General features: G+C 39.2%; 1 protein-coding gene across 1 annotated transcript in view; it reads right to left on the bottom strand.

The window, feature by feature from the left end:
- Positions 1 to 15,705, bottom strand: part of grk6 (G protein-coupled receptor kinase 6) — a 76,040-nt gene that overhangs the window by 45,662 nt on the left and 14,673 nt on the right. The window lies entirely within an intron of this gene.

The raw sequence follows: 15,705 nt of genomic DNA, 5'->3' as shown, positions 1-15,705 counted from the left end.
TCTTACTAGTATTTATTGCTGCTCTTACTAGTATGTTTTGTCAGTTGTAGATCTGTAGTTGATGCTCTGTTGATGCTTGTATGTTGTTCCTCAAATGTAAGTCGCTTTGGATAAAAGCGTCTGCCAAATGAGTAAATGTAAAATGTTTTCTTTTTTGACCTGACTGATTATAAAACTGATTAAAGGGGTACTCCAAAGGTTGGAGGACTCGTGAGCGACAGGTTTGTGTTAAAAATGTTCTGAACAACAGCAACAAGAAATGTTAAATAACAAATGAAACAATGGACAATAAGAAAACATGCAATGAATTTGAAATATGGAAGAAACAAATGTGCATTGTCCAAAAGCTGATTAGTGAATTATATTATATTTTTATAATTTGAACTGTCACCTGCCACCTTAATTTTGTTTCCCTTCATATAAATAAAGACATTTCCACCATAAATTGGTCCAGAAAATGTCTCCAGAATGCAGGAAGTTAAGTGTTCAAGTCTATAATATTTAGTTTCACCTTGAGGTTGAGGATAGTGCGGGGAGGAGGGGGGGGAGTACTGGCATCTATTTTTTTTCCACTTCAAGCACTGCCCATAATGCAACCAATAGCATCTATTCATCCGACCCTCCCTGCCTGTTCCAGTTAATGAGCACGACTTGGGCGGAGTGCCACTTTTAATTGTTTCAAGATACATGTTTTCTTATCACTTTGCTGAGTCATTTCCTACCAAAGACTGACTGTAAGTGATGCGTCGCTCGGTCAGGTTTTGCTCTGTTTTATCCTACTTTGAGTATTTTCTGCTCTACTTATCTCTCTTCTGTTTCGCTCTGCCACACTACGTCCTCTTTGTTCTGTTCTGTTCTACTCTAATGATCTCTTTTCTCTCTACTCTGCTCTAACATACTTCCTACGTCCTGCTGCAAAGTGAATAGAGCAGGACAATGTGAAGTAAATTAGAGCCAAAGGCAAAAAGACAGACGAGGGGAAACTGCGGAGGAAAAAAACAGAGAGGATGGAAGTCAAAGGCAAAGGAAAAGCTGAACAGAGTGGGACACATTGCTAATTGACAGTCTATAGTGTATATTTATATTAAATTCAAACCCACAATTCTCCTCTCAAAACCCTAAAAAAATAGCTTCATTACAGTTCATGAAGCTACTTAGCCGAGCCCACGCTGGCTACTCATGCGTGAAAAAAATATAACCCCAAGTTCTTGGAACTTTTCATTTTGTGGTTGTGGGTCGCTGGACTTTCTCAATGGATCCCTGGAGATGTGATGTACATGAAAGGAGCTCCGGATCTGTACAGAACAAGCTGTACATCATCATGCAAAGAACCTACACAAAGAGGCCTCTCCCTGTCAGGCCTCCTCCTGGTTCCTCAGACCTCAGGGTCCCTATGGTGAAATTACTATGCCACAGGTTTAAAACCAGATCAAGCACTTCTGACTGTCTCTGTCTCTTTATAGAACAATCAGGGAACATAGACAGAAATAAACAAGCCAACATATGTGGTGGATTCTCACCGCGTGCTGTGTGTGGTAATGCTGTGCTGTGTGTAAGGTTTTTTTTTCCTTTGTTTTAGCCATTATCTAGGGAATACCAATGTAGGTCAGTCGGTCCACCACTTTTGGTCCAGACTGAAATATCTCAACAACTATTGGATGGATTAACATGACGTTTTGTACAGACATTTGTGGTTCCCAGTAGATGAATCCTACTGACTTTGTTGATCCCCTGACTAATGAAATAGCAAATATTTAGCATGCTAACACACTAAACTAAGATGTTAAACATTAGCATGATAGCATTGTCATTGTTCGGAAGCTGACATTAGCATTTAGCTCAAAGTATCTGTGCCTAAAGCCCTGAGAGCCGCTAGCAAGGCTTTAGACTATCAGGCTCCATACACAAACCACCTTTCCTATGTTTACGCCTGCCATCCACACGAAAACAGAGAATCAAAACAATTAAAACTGAGAAGTTTGAAAACGCTTCTGACCCCATTTTGGTTTTAAACCAGCGTTTAAGCTAAGTAGCGTGTTAAATGGAGAACTTTAAAAAAAACAATCACTTCTGATATGCAGCTAAAAATCTGGTGTGGACGGAGATCTCTGTTTTTAAACAAAATTGTAGTAATGTGGATGTGGACTCTTGTTAACCACTTTTAAGGGGTGTGTTAATAAATATTTCCAGAAGATCCTGGAGTACAGACGACATGTTGACATAGTTGAAAGGCAGTTGGAACAGTGGTAACATGCAATTGCATATCATAACATCTTTATAAGGTGATATATATAGGTATAAAGAACGCTCCTTTAAGCATGAGAAGTAATAAGGTATGGATTTCCGTGCAGCACTTTGAGTCCACAACTGAAAGCTGCATAATAGAAAGTGAGACTAGTATCAGATATTGGTTATGACATATCTATCTACATTTAAAGACATTGTTTATCCATCACAGGGGATTATTGCTGACTGTGATCAACAAGCAGATAAATCATTCGGTTTCAATACGGCTGAACGCAAGATATTTTTTATGAAGATACATGTAAACACTCTTCTGCAGAGCTGCTGACAAAAAAGGTTTCTGCTTCCTCAGCGGCTGAACTTTAAATCCATAATGGCCCTGGTTTACTGTGAGATCGAGTGTCTCTAATGGCCTGTAGATGAGGGCTCAAAGAGTCCAGGAGGAGGAGGAGGAGGAGAGGAGCCTGCATCTATCAAGACGCAAGATGCTTTCATTTGCCATTTGTAGAGAGAACAAGCACATGTGCACTGAGTTTCCTACACGTGTCCCTCAGAAAGAAGGACAGCAGCAAAGTCACGAGGGGAGAAAGTTAACAACAGCAACAATAAAAGACAACAGCAAAACAACAGACAAATAACTTTTTTGTATCAATTTAGGGTTAGAGTTAGTTAACTTGATGAGATATTACAAATATAAGCAGTTTTGAGAACAGGTAGCACAAACACCAAAACTGCATCGCTGCAGCAACGTCATCACAGACCTCAGTGAGTACTGAGTTTGTATATTTTCCAACTCCACACTGAAGAAAATTTAACTTTCACTGAGGAAGAAAACTGTCGTTTGGCCAAAGATTTCTCCATCTTTCATTTCCACACCCTTCCATCACATCTGCATTTCCTTCTCTATTTTATCCCATTTTAATTGGACAGCTGACTTATCTGGTGTGTCACTCTTACATGTGACTTCACGCTGATCAGTGAATCACAAATGTTGTACCTCTGCATAAGCACACACAGTGAACATAACAGAAAAATATTTATCTTTATTGGGAACAAGATTGAGAATATTGTGAGCAGAAGACTCGCAGGGAACCCTGCACTTGGGTTGAATGTTCGACTTTTAATGTTGTAGTTAAGTAAAAAGTAAAGAGAAGTGTGAATCAGTGAAAAGTTATTTGAATGCAATAACTGCATTTACAATTTTGGCAGAAATGCATCTGAACAAAGGAGAAGAACTATTACATCACAGTTATTAGACGTTGCTCTGCAAGACAGGAATATTGCATGTTGCCTGCAAAATGTAAGGAGGGGGGAGAAATGCAGAGAAGAGAACAACCTGTTTCTGACAAACAAGGAAGTTGACAGCTTCCTGAATGTCTTTCTCAAGACTCCCTCCCACTCACCTCCTTTTTCTGGTTTCATAAAAGCTGTCAACAGTGAAATTCACAAAGCTGAATCATTACTTCTTCTCTTCTAACATCTTATTTAAATGTCTTAATCTTACACTTTCTAATCTTCAGGTTTTACTTTGCTTTTCCTCACTTCCCTCATTTATCAGTATTTCTACTCCGCCCCTCCCCGGGACGTCAGCTTTTCAAAACACATGTGGTTTAGCGCAGCTGCAAGCTGAACTTCCTGCCTCCCGTGTGTCACAGCGTCTGTGAGACAGCACGTTTGGCTGATCTCATTTAAATCAAAGCTTATTTGCATGACACCTTTCAGGAAAGAAGCAGCTCTATTGTGAAGATTTCCTGAAAATAAAACACATCTGCTATTCATCATGTAAGCACCCACTGCTCCAACCAAATTTAATTTTACATACAGAATATTTCACCATCAACAGAAACAGTTTGCGCTGTTTGACTAAATAATCCCAGTTCAGTTACAGGAACTTAATCAGGTTGTAAAAGTCTTATTGTTTTTACCACATCTTAAAGGAGACCTATTATACTGCATTTCCAGCCCTATATTTTAGTTCTGTGACTCCTCTATGGCAGCTTTGCATGATTCAAAGTTCAAAAAAAGAATTTTCTGTCTTATACTGACACTTCTTGCAGGTCCTCATTTCTGTCTCATTATTTGAGGCTTTGGCCATGTTTAACATGAACATCTGACATTGTAACATTACTGAAATGCCAGAAAATGTGAAAAAGCATAATAGGTCCCCTATTTAAGAGCTGTGAAAAATTAGGGATATTAGAAAACTGGCATTGAAAACACAATTCAGCGCGCAATGATTTAACAACACACAGTGATTATGCTCTCTTTTGTCCCTTGATATTTGAATACACGTTGGAAACGAGACCTGCAGAGGTGGAGACCGACAATAACAAAACTCGCTCCTCTTTTTGCACTTATCCTCATTTGACTCTCATTTTCTTTGTTTAAATGTTAAAAGAAGTTCCTCCTCATCCCCCAGTGATTCTAGTGATAACCAGTCTTTGCTTGCAACAGGAAAGACGCCATACACATGTGGTGGTAGCAGCCTGGAAGCGTGTGTTGGACAAGTCAGAGAAGTCCAGTACTGTCTGCAAACTTTAGCCCAAGGGTCCCAGGGTCAGGTGCCACATCCAGCCTGGGGGACCACTAATAACACCCTCCACATGTTTGGCATTTACTGTAAATGTACTGCAAATTGATCTTTTCCTTATCCTCCCCCCAGGAATCATTTAATTTTATAGCAAAGTTATAGCAAACTTTAGTGCTTTGATTTCTGATCCAGTATCGATTAGGTTGTCACTATACAATATCACTGGATATTTATTGCTACATTAAAGTAAAGAGCATTTTAATGTTGCAGCTGTTCGAGGTAAAGCTGATTTAAACTACTTTAAATACAGATGGGTTGTTTAATCAACAAGCCATTATATTTTATTGATGGATCAGGTGTTTTGTTAAACTTTAATCTAAAAAGTAAAATAAGACTAAGAATCTACCGCATGCTCTGACACTGTACTTAGGCACAGCTTTGAGTCAACATGTCAACATGCTGATGTTTGGCAGGTATGGTGACATGCCAACATTTGTTAGCACAAAAAGTGCAGATGGGGTTGATGGGATCGTCAGTAGTGTCACAGTTATTTGATCATTAGACACATTTAAATGTTAACTTGATGATAGATGGTGCTGCCTGAAAAGTCAGGGGATCTAGTGTTTTGGATATATCATTTGGGGAGCATGTTGAGCCGCGTTTCCGCCGAAAAGTACCTGGAACTTTTAGTCCCAGGAACAGCTTTTAAAGGAACTAAAAGTTTCCTTCAGCCCATTGTTGTGTGCGTTTCCACCGCGGTCAAAAGACCTGCAAAGATTAGGCAAATTAGTAGGGCTGCAGCTAACAATATTATTTTAACGATTATCAACTAATCTGACAACTATTTTCACGATTAATCGACTAATTGTAACATTTTTAAAATGTTATCAATCATCGCAATTTTCCAGGGTCCAAAGTGACGTCTTCACATTGCTTCTTTGGTTCAACAGACAGTCCAAAACCCAAAAACCCTTCATTGACGATCATAAATGACAAAGAATAGCAGCAATTCCTCTCTTTAAGAAGATAAAATTTATTAAAAAATTATTAATCGATTATCAAAATAGTTGTCAATTTAAAATTCTTTTGACCGACTAATCGAATAATCGACAAATCGTTGCATTTCTATAAATTAGTCCGCTGTGTGGTCTTACTCTGACGTATGAACCGTACGCCATACAAAGCGACAGACAGGCTTCATTATTTATGCGACACTGCAACAGCACAGTAACCGTGGAGATTCAAGTTGTGCTTATAGCGAGCAGCCTCTCCTCGACCAGTGAGAAACTGCAAACCCCACCTCTAAAGTTCCAGTACTTTTCGGAAGGCGAGGCTGCCTGTTTGTAGCCCCACTGCTCTTCAAGACATTATATGTTTTATCACAGGTCGTCATCAGCTGGGCTTCAGTGCTTCTTCTTTAATGGATGTCTTCCCAACAATGTGGCCTGTGTGTTTACTCTGGCCTCTCTGGGCACCATGTATGGATGTATACTACTAGCAGGCCGCCTGCAGTGACACTACCTCCATACACAAACACCAATGGATGGGAACTAGACGTCATAATCGTGGTAATATTTCACATCACGCCGACATCACATGTTGCTATAGTTAACCTTTGGGGGGAGGTCCAACCACTTGTTCAGTTTACAACAGAACATGCACACACACAGTGATGAAGGATTTTGGAAAGATATCCAGTAGCGACAGATTTTGGTATTTAAATTGTGATTATTTCTAGAAAAGTTACTGTTTTTGTGGTCTACACTGTCTTAATGTGCCAAACACAAAAAATGTGCACAAATACTACCCATAGTTGACCAAATGACTCCAAAAACCATGGGTATTAATAATAAAACAGCCTCCACTCTTCTGGTTTCAGCCTTTCCACTAGATTTTGGTGCCTTTTATTTAAAAAAATAAGCTAAATGTTTTTCAGCCATTTTTAGAGATCTTCAGGTGGAAACAATAGGCTTGGGGCCACAGACAGGGTAGGGAAGTCAAAAAGTATTAAGAGTTGGACTAACATATTGTTGTTTTGGTCTTTTTGTGGGATTTGTTAACAATAACAGCAATGTTAGTACAACACCAGCCTTATGCTTTAAATGGGAGATCCTGACTGCCATTCCCTCTCCACAAGCTGTACACTCGAGATCTCCTGAGCTAGCTGCCAGCGTCCTCAGGTCGAGTGTCAAGTGTCTCAAATTGACTACTTGTTCGTAGGAAAATACGACATATATGACTGTTTCCCAAACTAACATTTACGAGGGTTGGAAAGTACCAGTCCAGAAAGCAGGGGCGAGTTTAGCGCTGACAAAACCTAGCAAAACTTTTTTTTTTTTCAACGGAAACGGTGGTGCCTCCCTGTTGTGTATTGCAAGCGCACTGCATTTTCCTGCCTTTTTAACGCCGTTGTCTTTAGAAACTTGTTGCAGCTAATTGGGTTAACACCTGTGACACGCATGGGAGAAAACACACCTCGAAGCCGGTTGCACAACATTTCAAGGAAACACGTCGTTCAGTCAGAAAACGTTGCAAACCGGTGTAAAACGTTTTGAGATTGAACTCGCCCCATGTTTACTGGACTTTTAATAAGTCACCTGACATTTATCACATGGAAAACATTGTAAAAAATGGTTTGGTTTGGTTTAGGCAACAGAACCACTCTGTTAGGGTTAGGAAAAGATTGTGGTTTAGGTTAAAATAAGTACATTAAATAAGTCACCTGACGTAAATCAACTGGAAAATGTTATTTAACTTAAAACATGTGATCTTTGACTTTCTTTCACATGGGACTCGAACCTTAGTCTACTTAGTGAAAGTCCTGAATTTATTCAACTCATCCATCCACCATCTCCTTACACAGACTTTGTTGCTCTTCATACTATGTCACCTGACGTCTTCTGCCACTAGAGTTGGCGGCCTGACAAAAAATGTATATATGAGTCGTAATAAGTTATATAAAAAGTTTTTATGATGACGGTCTGGATCAGCAAGATCACCGCTCTGTTTGTTTCATTAGACAGCAGAAAGACAGATCCATGCTCTCGGTAGTGTTTACACTCGGCCAGACAACAGCCACAACTTGCGCTAGAGATGCCCTCATAGCTATTACCTCCTGCAGCTACAGACACTTTTAATAATGTAGGATATAATTAAAAATCACAGCTTACTCTTTCAAAATTCAATCTCAACATAATGACATAATGATGGTTAATTGCTTAGCAAAGACACACACACACACAGACACACCAAGGTTGACACATCCGTTACAAAAGAAACATCTCACAATAAGATCAGCAACAAAAGAGTTGTTGTGTGTAGTTTACAAGGTCATCACCAGAATGGTTCTCAGCGCTCCGGGCATTGCAAGGGAGAATGTGGACAAGGGGAAATAGCAGTGGAAATAGAAAGTGGAACGCCTTTAGCGGAGCGAACAGAATCATCTCTTTGTTCCCAAAACAAACATCAAAGTCTAAATGCCAGGCTAAAGTTCTTGGTACTACTGTTGTCTCTAGAATAAGAACAAGACTTTGTTTGATTAGCTGTGAAATATACATTCAAGCTCATCAAACACATCCCTGAAAAATCAGTGCTCAACGGCTGAATACAACCAGAGATAAAAGCTATTTCTATTTCATAATAACCGGTGTCTTTACGTAAGGGTTCAAACCCCTGTAGTAATAGAGTCATGACCTTTTCTTGAATGATCACAGACGAGCAGCACTGTACATAACTGATGTCATCACGGCTGCCAATATCTTGTACCAATTACCAATGATCTCACATAGTTGCCAATGCTCTGACTCGTCTTATTCACTGGTGCGATGACCCGGGTGTTGTTCCCACACTGCAGCTTTCTCAGTGACATAATTTTTTAACATTTGTTTGCAATTCAACAATAGAAAACTAATTGACAATTACTGGAGAATGTTGCTTTTTTAAAAACATGTTTAGTGTAATCACAATGCTCATACATGCTTTCAATGAAAAAACATCAGGATCTCTTTTTCAGTCCAAAACTCAAACTATTCAGTTTATTTAGAATCAATAATACTTTATTGATCCCCGAGGGGAAATTTGTTTTGATACAGTTGCTCACGTAACAAGGTATTAAAAAAATAGACCAGAAAATGTAAAATTATAGGAGATTAAATTCCTTAAAAATTGCAGTAGTGGGACAGAATAAATCAGAATATTGCACATTAATCATTATTGTAAGTTCCAGTTTCTTAGTCTGACTCTCTAAGGGAGGAGTTAAAAAGTCACATAAGAGAAGGGAAAATCAGCAAATCCTCACAATTGATAAGCTGGAACTAGAGAATGTTTCCCCCCAACATGCATCATTATCACCAGGGGCCTCATAATCACATAAATACTTGACATACGCCATCATTGGACCATTTGACTAATCAATTGGTTCCATCCCAATTGGTTCAAATCAAGCAAAGAGCTCCACAGCGGAAACAGTCCACCAGAATAACAGGGCAAGTTGTGCACACGACATAAGGGTGGGACGATTCCCAAGTGAGTTTTCGTTTGGGTAAAATATCAAACCTCCAGTGCACATAATCAAGGTAAGCAATTTATTTGAACTAGTAAGGCTGAATGATTTTGAAAAAATATCTAATTGCATGCAAAGAAGGTTAAAGTCAAGGGTAACTGGACTGGTTGAAGATCCAGTACAGCTGCCCTTGACTTTAACCTTCTTTGGATAACTATGACCTCGATGACTGAGAACCTTCACAGACATGTCTAATTGCAATTAATTTTTTAAACTTTTTTGATTTGGGATACTAGGGGGAATGATTTTTTTTTTTTTTACATAATTATTCTCAATTTAATTTAAAAAACATTGAAATGAATTATGGCAGTATTTTTTTGCAAAATACCAAACAAAGATGTTTCTTTCTTAAGTCTCTAGAAAAGACGCCAGGACACCTCTGCAACACTACAATATTTAATTTAAAATGGTATTTTGACCTTCAACAAATATTGCACTTTTATTGCAATAGGCCATATTGCTATGTTGCTAATATTTAAATTAAATGTTCAGCCATAACTCATAGTTTGTTCACAGCCATCCTGGTGGCCTGCACACCCTAAAAGATGTGACTTCAAACTAAAAGCAATCATTGATAACATATACTGAACACAATTTCTGGCAGACTTTGTTAAACAGCGTTAAGTAGATGTAATATACACCGACCAATACTACCAATTCCAATACAGAAGATGTTTTTCCTTTGTCTTGTCCCTCCACTTTCACTCTCCTGACTGAATGTCTGAGCTCTTCTTTCTGATCTGGTAACATAAACTCTTGGCTCTGTCTCAAATCTTTCCCCTGTTAAAATGAAAGTAATCATACTGCTTGTTGAAACAGAAAAAAACAGCAGTCTGCTTCCTCTTTCTGCACTAGCCACCATTTCCTCTGTGGTACCACTTGAGCAAGATTACTTGTTTGTTTTTTTTACAGCCCACACACATTCAGAGTTCTCGTGCGCTTTTCTGAACCGGATCAATGATCTGCTTGGCATGAAAGGAAGTCAAGTTAGGACCGTTTTAACTGCTTGTCATATATGTCGTAAGTGTGACACATGCAAATGCCTAACTAAGCAGCTGAGGGGCTTAAGAATATCTTTGGATAAAACAGCACATTCAATGAAAAAGTTCAAAGGAAAAATAAAAACAGAAGTTAACAATGCTCTATCCATTCTCTCCATGCGTCAGACAGGAAGCATTGCAAACCTCAAAAAGACAGCATAACGACTCAAATCCTGCACCTGCACCACCAGCCAGCTTAGAAAATTGATGGATACTTTTTAAAACTTGCTTGGTTCTGAGATCCTCAAGCTCAAAGTTGAGTGTAAGAGCTCATTCTGAAAAAGGAGTTAAGTATAAGGCCACAATTTAAATCTCAGTGTGACTACCACACGATTGACAAAACATTTATTTTAGGACTTCATATGCAAGACAGCTGTGCAAGAATTATCCACGACCTGCACCAGCGGCGACGCTGTCACTGTCACATATATTTCATGTTTGATTCATATTTGATTTTTGCAGACATGTGGCAATCTGGCATTAGCTACTCAGCAGGTAGAGGTTAACTTTACTTGGCAACAACACAAACAAAGCTCAGTCTCTTTTGTCACTCTGTCCCTCTCATGGATGAATAAATAAAAGTGGGGTATGTAATTCAAATACATATATTTATATCAAATTCGGCGAGTAGCTCCACACCGTCTGCTAGCTGTTTGTTCTGTTTCCCCCGGCTCTGTAAACGGGAAAAACACAGTGCCCACACAACAATATTACAGCCATTCTACTCATGATTTGTGGTCAGGTAACGTTAAATTATTGCCCCCTGACATCCAGCTTCCTCAATAGCTCTGCTGTGGAGAAGGTCAGCAACGTGAAGTTTGTGGGCGTGGTCTAACCTTTCACCTGAAAACCAAACACTTCACTTGCACTTTAAATACACCAGAATGACGAGTTTCCGCGTTTGCATCGCGGTGCATCTGGGAGTCTTTGTTTTTTTGATTGATTTATTTTTTCTCCCACCCCTATTGGCTACTGGGGTTCTTGCCTGCCTGTTACAGTCGTGGCGCCCCACTCTCACTAACAACTACATTCTTTAACAGGCTTATGCGCACACACATGTACACACACACACATACAGACACATTCACCCACACGCACACAGACACACACAGTCTCACACACAGACACAAACAAATGTAGGTTGTCCCTGGTAGAATTATTCCTGATGCTTTTCTTTCAGTTACTTATTTAAATTAATTGTTATTATTCCAGCTCTCTGGCTGTGCTGTTTTGCTTATTTAGTGTGCTGGACTGTTTCTTGTTTTCATTTTTCTCTTAGTTGTCTTACTATGTCGGCTGTTTATTGCTGCTGTTCGGCTGGTTGTCTTTTACTATTATTATTATTTTTATTGTTTGTGTTTGTTTGTTTTTCTCCTCCCCAAGCCCCCCTCTCTGTTCTATTGCAGGTTTTGTTGCTTTCTGCAACTGGTGTTTCCCACAGCTTTTCCCTGTTGTCCCCACCTTCCATCCCCCTTCTCTTACAGGTGTTGTCCTTTCTCTGTGCTGTCTGTTTGTGCTCCCCCATCCCCGTGTCTGCTCCCCCTGTCCGGCCCGGTGACAAATCAATACATAATTAAATAAATAATAAAAAAGACAAAGGAGTATATTAATACTCTTGTGTTAAAGTAAAATCTGTCTGGCACAATATGGTATCCAGGTCATCATACTCTATACCAGGCTGCTGGGCAGGACAGGTTTAAAATAAATAAATAAATAACCAGAATGACGAGCTGCTATATGTAACATGGTGCACTTGGTATGTGTTTTTTAATTTGTTACTGTTCTTATAATTGATTTTATGATTCAAATTATTTTTGTTAACACCAGGCACTTTTGGGGAAGAGTATTTTGTTTTTTATGTATGTAGATACATGAAGAAATTACTATAAAAGGAATCCTTAATCTTAAATCTTTCTAGTTTTTCACATACCCCACCTTTAAATGCATTAATTGAAAGCATTCATGTCACAGTTTATATGACAGTTTTTGTGTACAGCTAATGCAGCCGGCTTTCATCTACATTAACTAAAAGTAACCCTGCACATCGTCATAACTTTAATTTATTGAATTCCTTAGCGTTTTTCTCTCGGGCCGCCTTTTTGTGGAAGGTTATTTTTACTGATTCAGGTCAGCCAGTGACAATGATTGACTGATCAATCACATAACACATCACAACTTGACTGACTTTGTAGGAGTTCTAAAAAGTAGAGGCACGCGCCTCAATCAGTCACTGTCAGGTGTGAGAGAAAACTCACTGCATCACCAGTGCTGCAGGTCCAAACACCAGCCAACAACATCTGCATCAGGCTCCATCCTATTTTCTTGTCTTTGTTTGAGTACCTGAGCAAACTCAATCGACAACCGCAAGCCTCGTACATCTTCTGTTTCGATCATCAATAAATCATTTAATCATACCATGGTTGATTGTGTGGTCCTTGCTAGTGAAAATCAGGATGGTATGACTTTTGGTGGGCTGTGTACCAAACACATCTGGAGAACAAGATATGCACTTTGGCCAGAACCAGGCTCTGAGGAAATAACACCAACAACGCCTCTACAGCTCAAGTCAACACACAAACAGAAACATAAATTTATGGTTTTAAAGTTGTTGATAGAATCTATTAACAAGTAACTTTTCATCAAAGTACTTGTTTTTGTTCTCAGTCACTGATAAAAATGGCTTTATTATCTCCTCTACAGAGTGTTTGATGTCTATTTTTGTACAGTAATATTAGATCAACACAGCTACACAGAGGAAATGAAAAATCCACATTGATCATATAAACTCAGCGAAAGGTGATACATGAATCCTGTTTCAGTATGCGTGTATCCAAAAATAGACAACTAATCTGACTTAAGTGTTTAAGTACACAGTTTGCTGTGAGTGTTTTGAACACTGGGGGCCACCGTACCCCCATCTCCAGCACATATCACGACCTTTTCCTGCTGAGTTGCTCTTTAAATTAAAGATGCTGCTGTGTTTGCAGAGGCGCCAGCAAACAGGGTTATCTGCAGTTAAATAATGGGAAGGACTGAATGAGAGCTTTTGATGAGCTATAACACAGGGCTATACATAGCATTCATATCCCAGTCTGGAGGCCTTGTTGGGACTTTCCCTCTACAGAGAAGAAGAAGAAGAAGAAGACGAAGAGGAGTCAGCTGCTGCCACTTAACAGGAAAATCCACCTTAAAATATAATTCACATGTCATTCCTATAACATTGTACAGCTGAGTTTTCAATAGTGAATTCCACACAGGTCTCTCCAGAAACAGTGTAATGGTGAGGTCGGGCACACATTCATGTGCAAAATGACGAAAAAAACACACAAAGCTAATTGGTCACCTATATTAAATCTATTGCTGAGGAACACAGAGCCCGGATGTGTTCATGTGAACTTTTGCTATTGATTCAATAAAAGCAAAATGCAAGGAAGTCTACTCGGGCTGATTGATCCATAATGTGTGAAAGGCAACAGAGATACTAAATATACCATTGTGAGGTGATAGGCCATTTTTAACCCACGCTAGCGGTAGGCTATGACTGTATGGATTGCAAAGTCGATAAGTTAGTACACCAGACTGAAATATACAAACTATTACAAATAGTGCACACATTAATGTTCCCCTCAGGATGAACTGTAATCACTTTGATGATCCTCTGACATCCAGCCCCATCATCAGGTCAACATTTCAATGTCTTCAGTACTTTAGTATAGAAGTAAAAAAAAAACAGTTAAATTCTTATTAGCCTCAGCTGTACAGCCTGTTTACTGCTAATTAGCAATTGTTAGTATGCTAACATGCTAATCTAAGATGGTAAACGAGGTACCTGCTTACTATCAGCATGTTGGCATTGTCTTTGGGAACATGTTAGTGGTGATGTAAGCGTTTAACACAGAGCTGCTAGCATGGCTGTAGACTCTTAATTTAAATCAGATTAATCGTGACTTCCATTTTTTTTTTTTGCCCCACAAATAAAAGCCTATATCGTCACCGAACACTGTCCTGCTTCTGAGAACAGAAAAGGGGATTATGAATTTCCTACAAAAATACTAGCTGCAGTTCCATTTGGTCCCTAATATGTGTTTGCTGACGACACCATCGTTTACCATAACGATGATCTGACCCAGTTGACCACAGATTTGACCTTTTATACGTGAAACCACTAAACTAAAGCAGTGAAGAACGTATCTCTACCAACCACAAAACAGCCAACATGTCATTTCCAGAGATGCATTAAAAAAAGGGTTCTCACAAGGCTCTCATTAGCCCACTTTTTTTCCTTCCTCCAGACCTTAACTGGGAGATCTTGAAGATATAGAGGTCTGGAGATGGCTACAAGAGATTTGTTTAGCCTATGGGGTCAGAGCAACAACCAAGTTGCAATGGATACTCACTTAATACTTAAAAGACCACACAGACTACCACGTCAAGCGAGATAAAAGCAGTCCCCCTGTACAGTTACAATAATCTTACCTGTGCTTTGTCGCAGCTCTTCACACAGACTTACGTGCGGGAACTGCAGCAGCTGCTTCCATTTCTTGCTTTTTCCTTTACGGTTTCCGCCGCCTCCTGTAACACAAAAGCCGTTAAGTTTAAAACTCAGAGTACAATAAGGATGTTTGCCTTGGTGACAAATATTGCAGTCTGAAAAAGACGTGGAAAAGAGGTCTGGAAGTCAGCACTGTTGTAGTACTCGAGACCGGTCTTAAGACCACTTTTTGATGGTCTTGGTGTCATCTCGAACTCGACCGCATTTGTACTCGGTCTTGTCTCGGTCTCGGACTCAGAATTTTAGAAGACCAGTCAAGACCATAACTTTGGGAATATCAATAACTTGCTTGTTCATTGTCTGATTTATTTGTTAACATCCTAACTTTGATTAGATGTAAAACGTATTGCTTCAAATACAATCAATAACTCTAATTAAAAATGTGTTGTTCCCGTTAACGACTGTCCCCCCTCCCTGTGATGGTAAACATGGAAAAGAAGTGTTGAATAAAGATGCTTATGTTGATTTCACTGGTCTTGGTCTCAACTTGGTCTCAGCTCCTAAAAGTCTTGGTCTTGTCTCGGTCTCGATAAACTCTGGTCTTGGAGTTGACTTGGTCTCGGTTTGGGCGGTCTTGACTACAACATTAGCGTTAACGTGTTGCTCTGTAAAGGACCAGTAAAAGTAGTGAAAGTACTGTATCCCAAAAAATGCAAACGACAAAATACAACTAATGTTTAGATCCCGTCCTGAATTACACACACGATGTTTGTCAATTTAAAAGATAATTTAAGTCAAGAAAGTTGCAGTTTGTCATAAAACAGTAAAGTAACTTTTA

This window comes from Micropterus dolomieu, linkage group LG23, assembly GCF_021292245.1.
Source record: "Micropterus dolomieu isolate WLL.071019.BEF.003 ecotype Adirondacks linkage group LG23, ASM2129224v1, whole genome shotgun sequence".
Classification (NCBI taxonomy): Eukaryota; Metazoa; Chordata; class Actinopteri; order Centrarchiformes; family Centrarchidae; genus Micropterus; species Micropterus dolomieu.
This window is presented reverse-complemented; position numbering and strand designations above follow the sequence as displayed.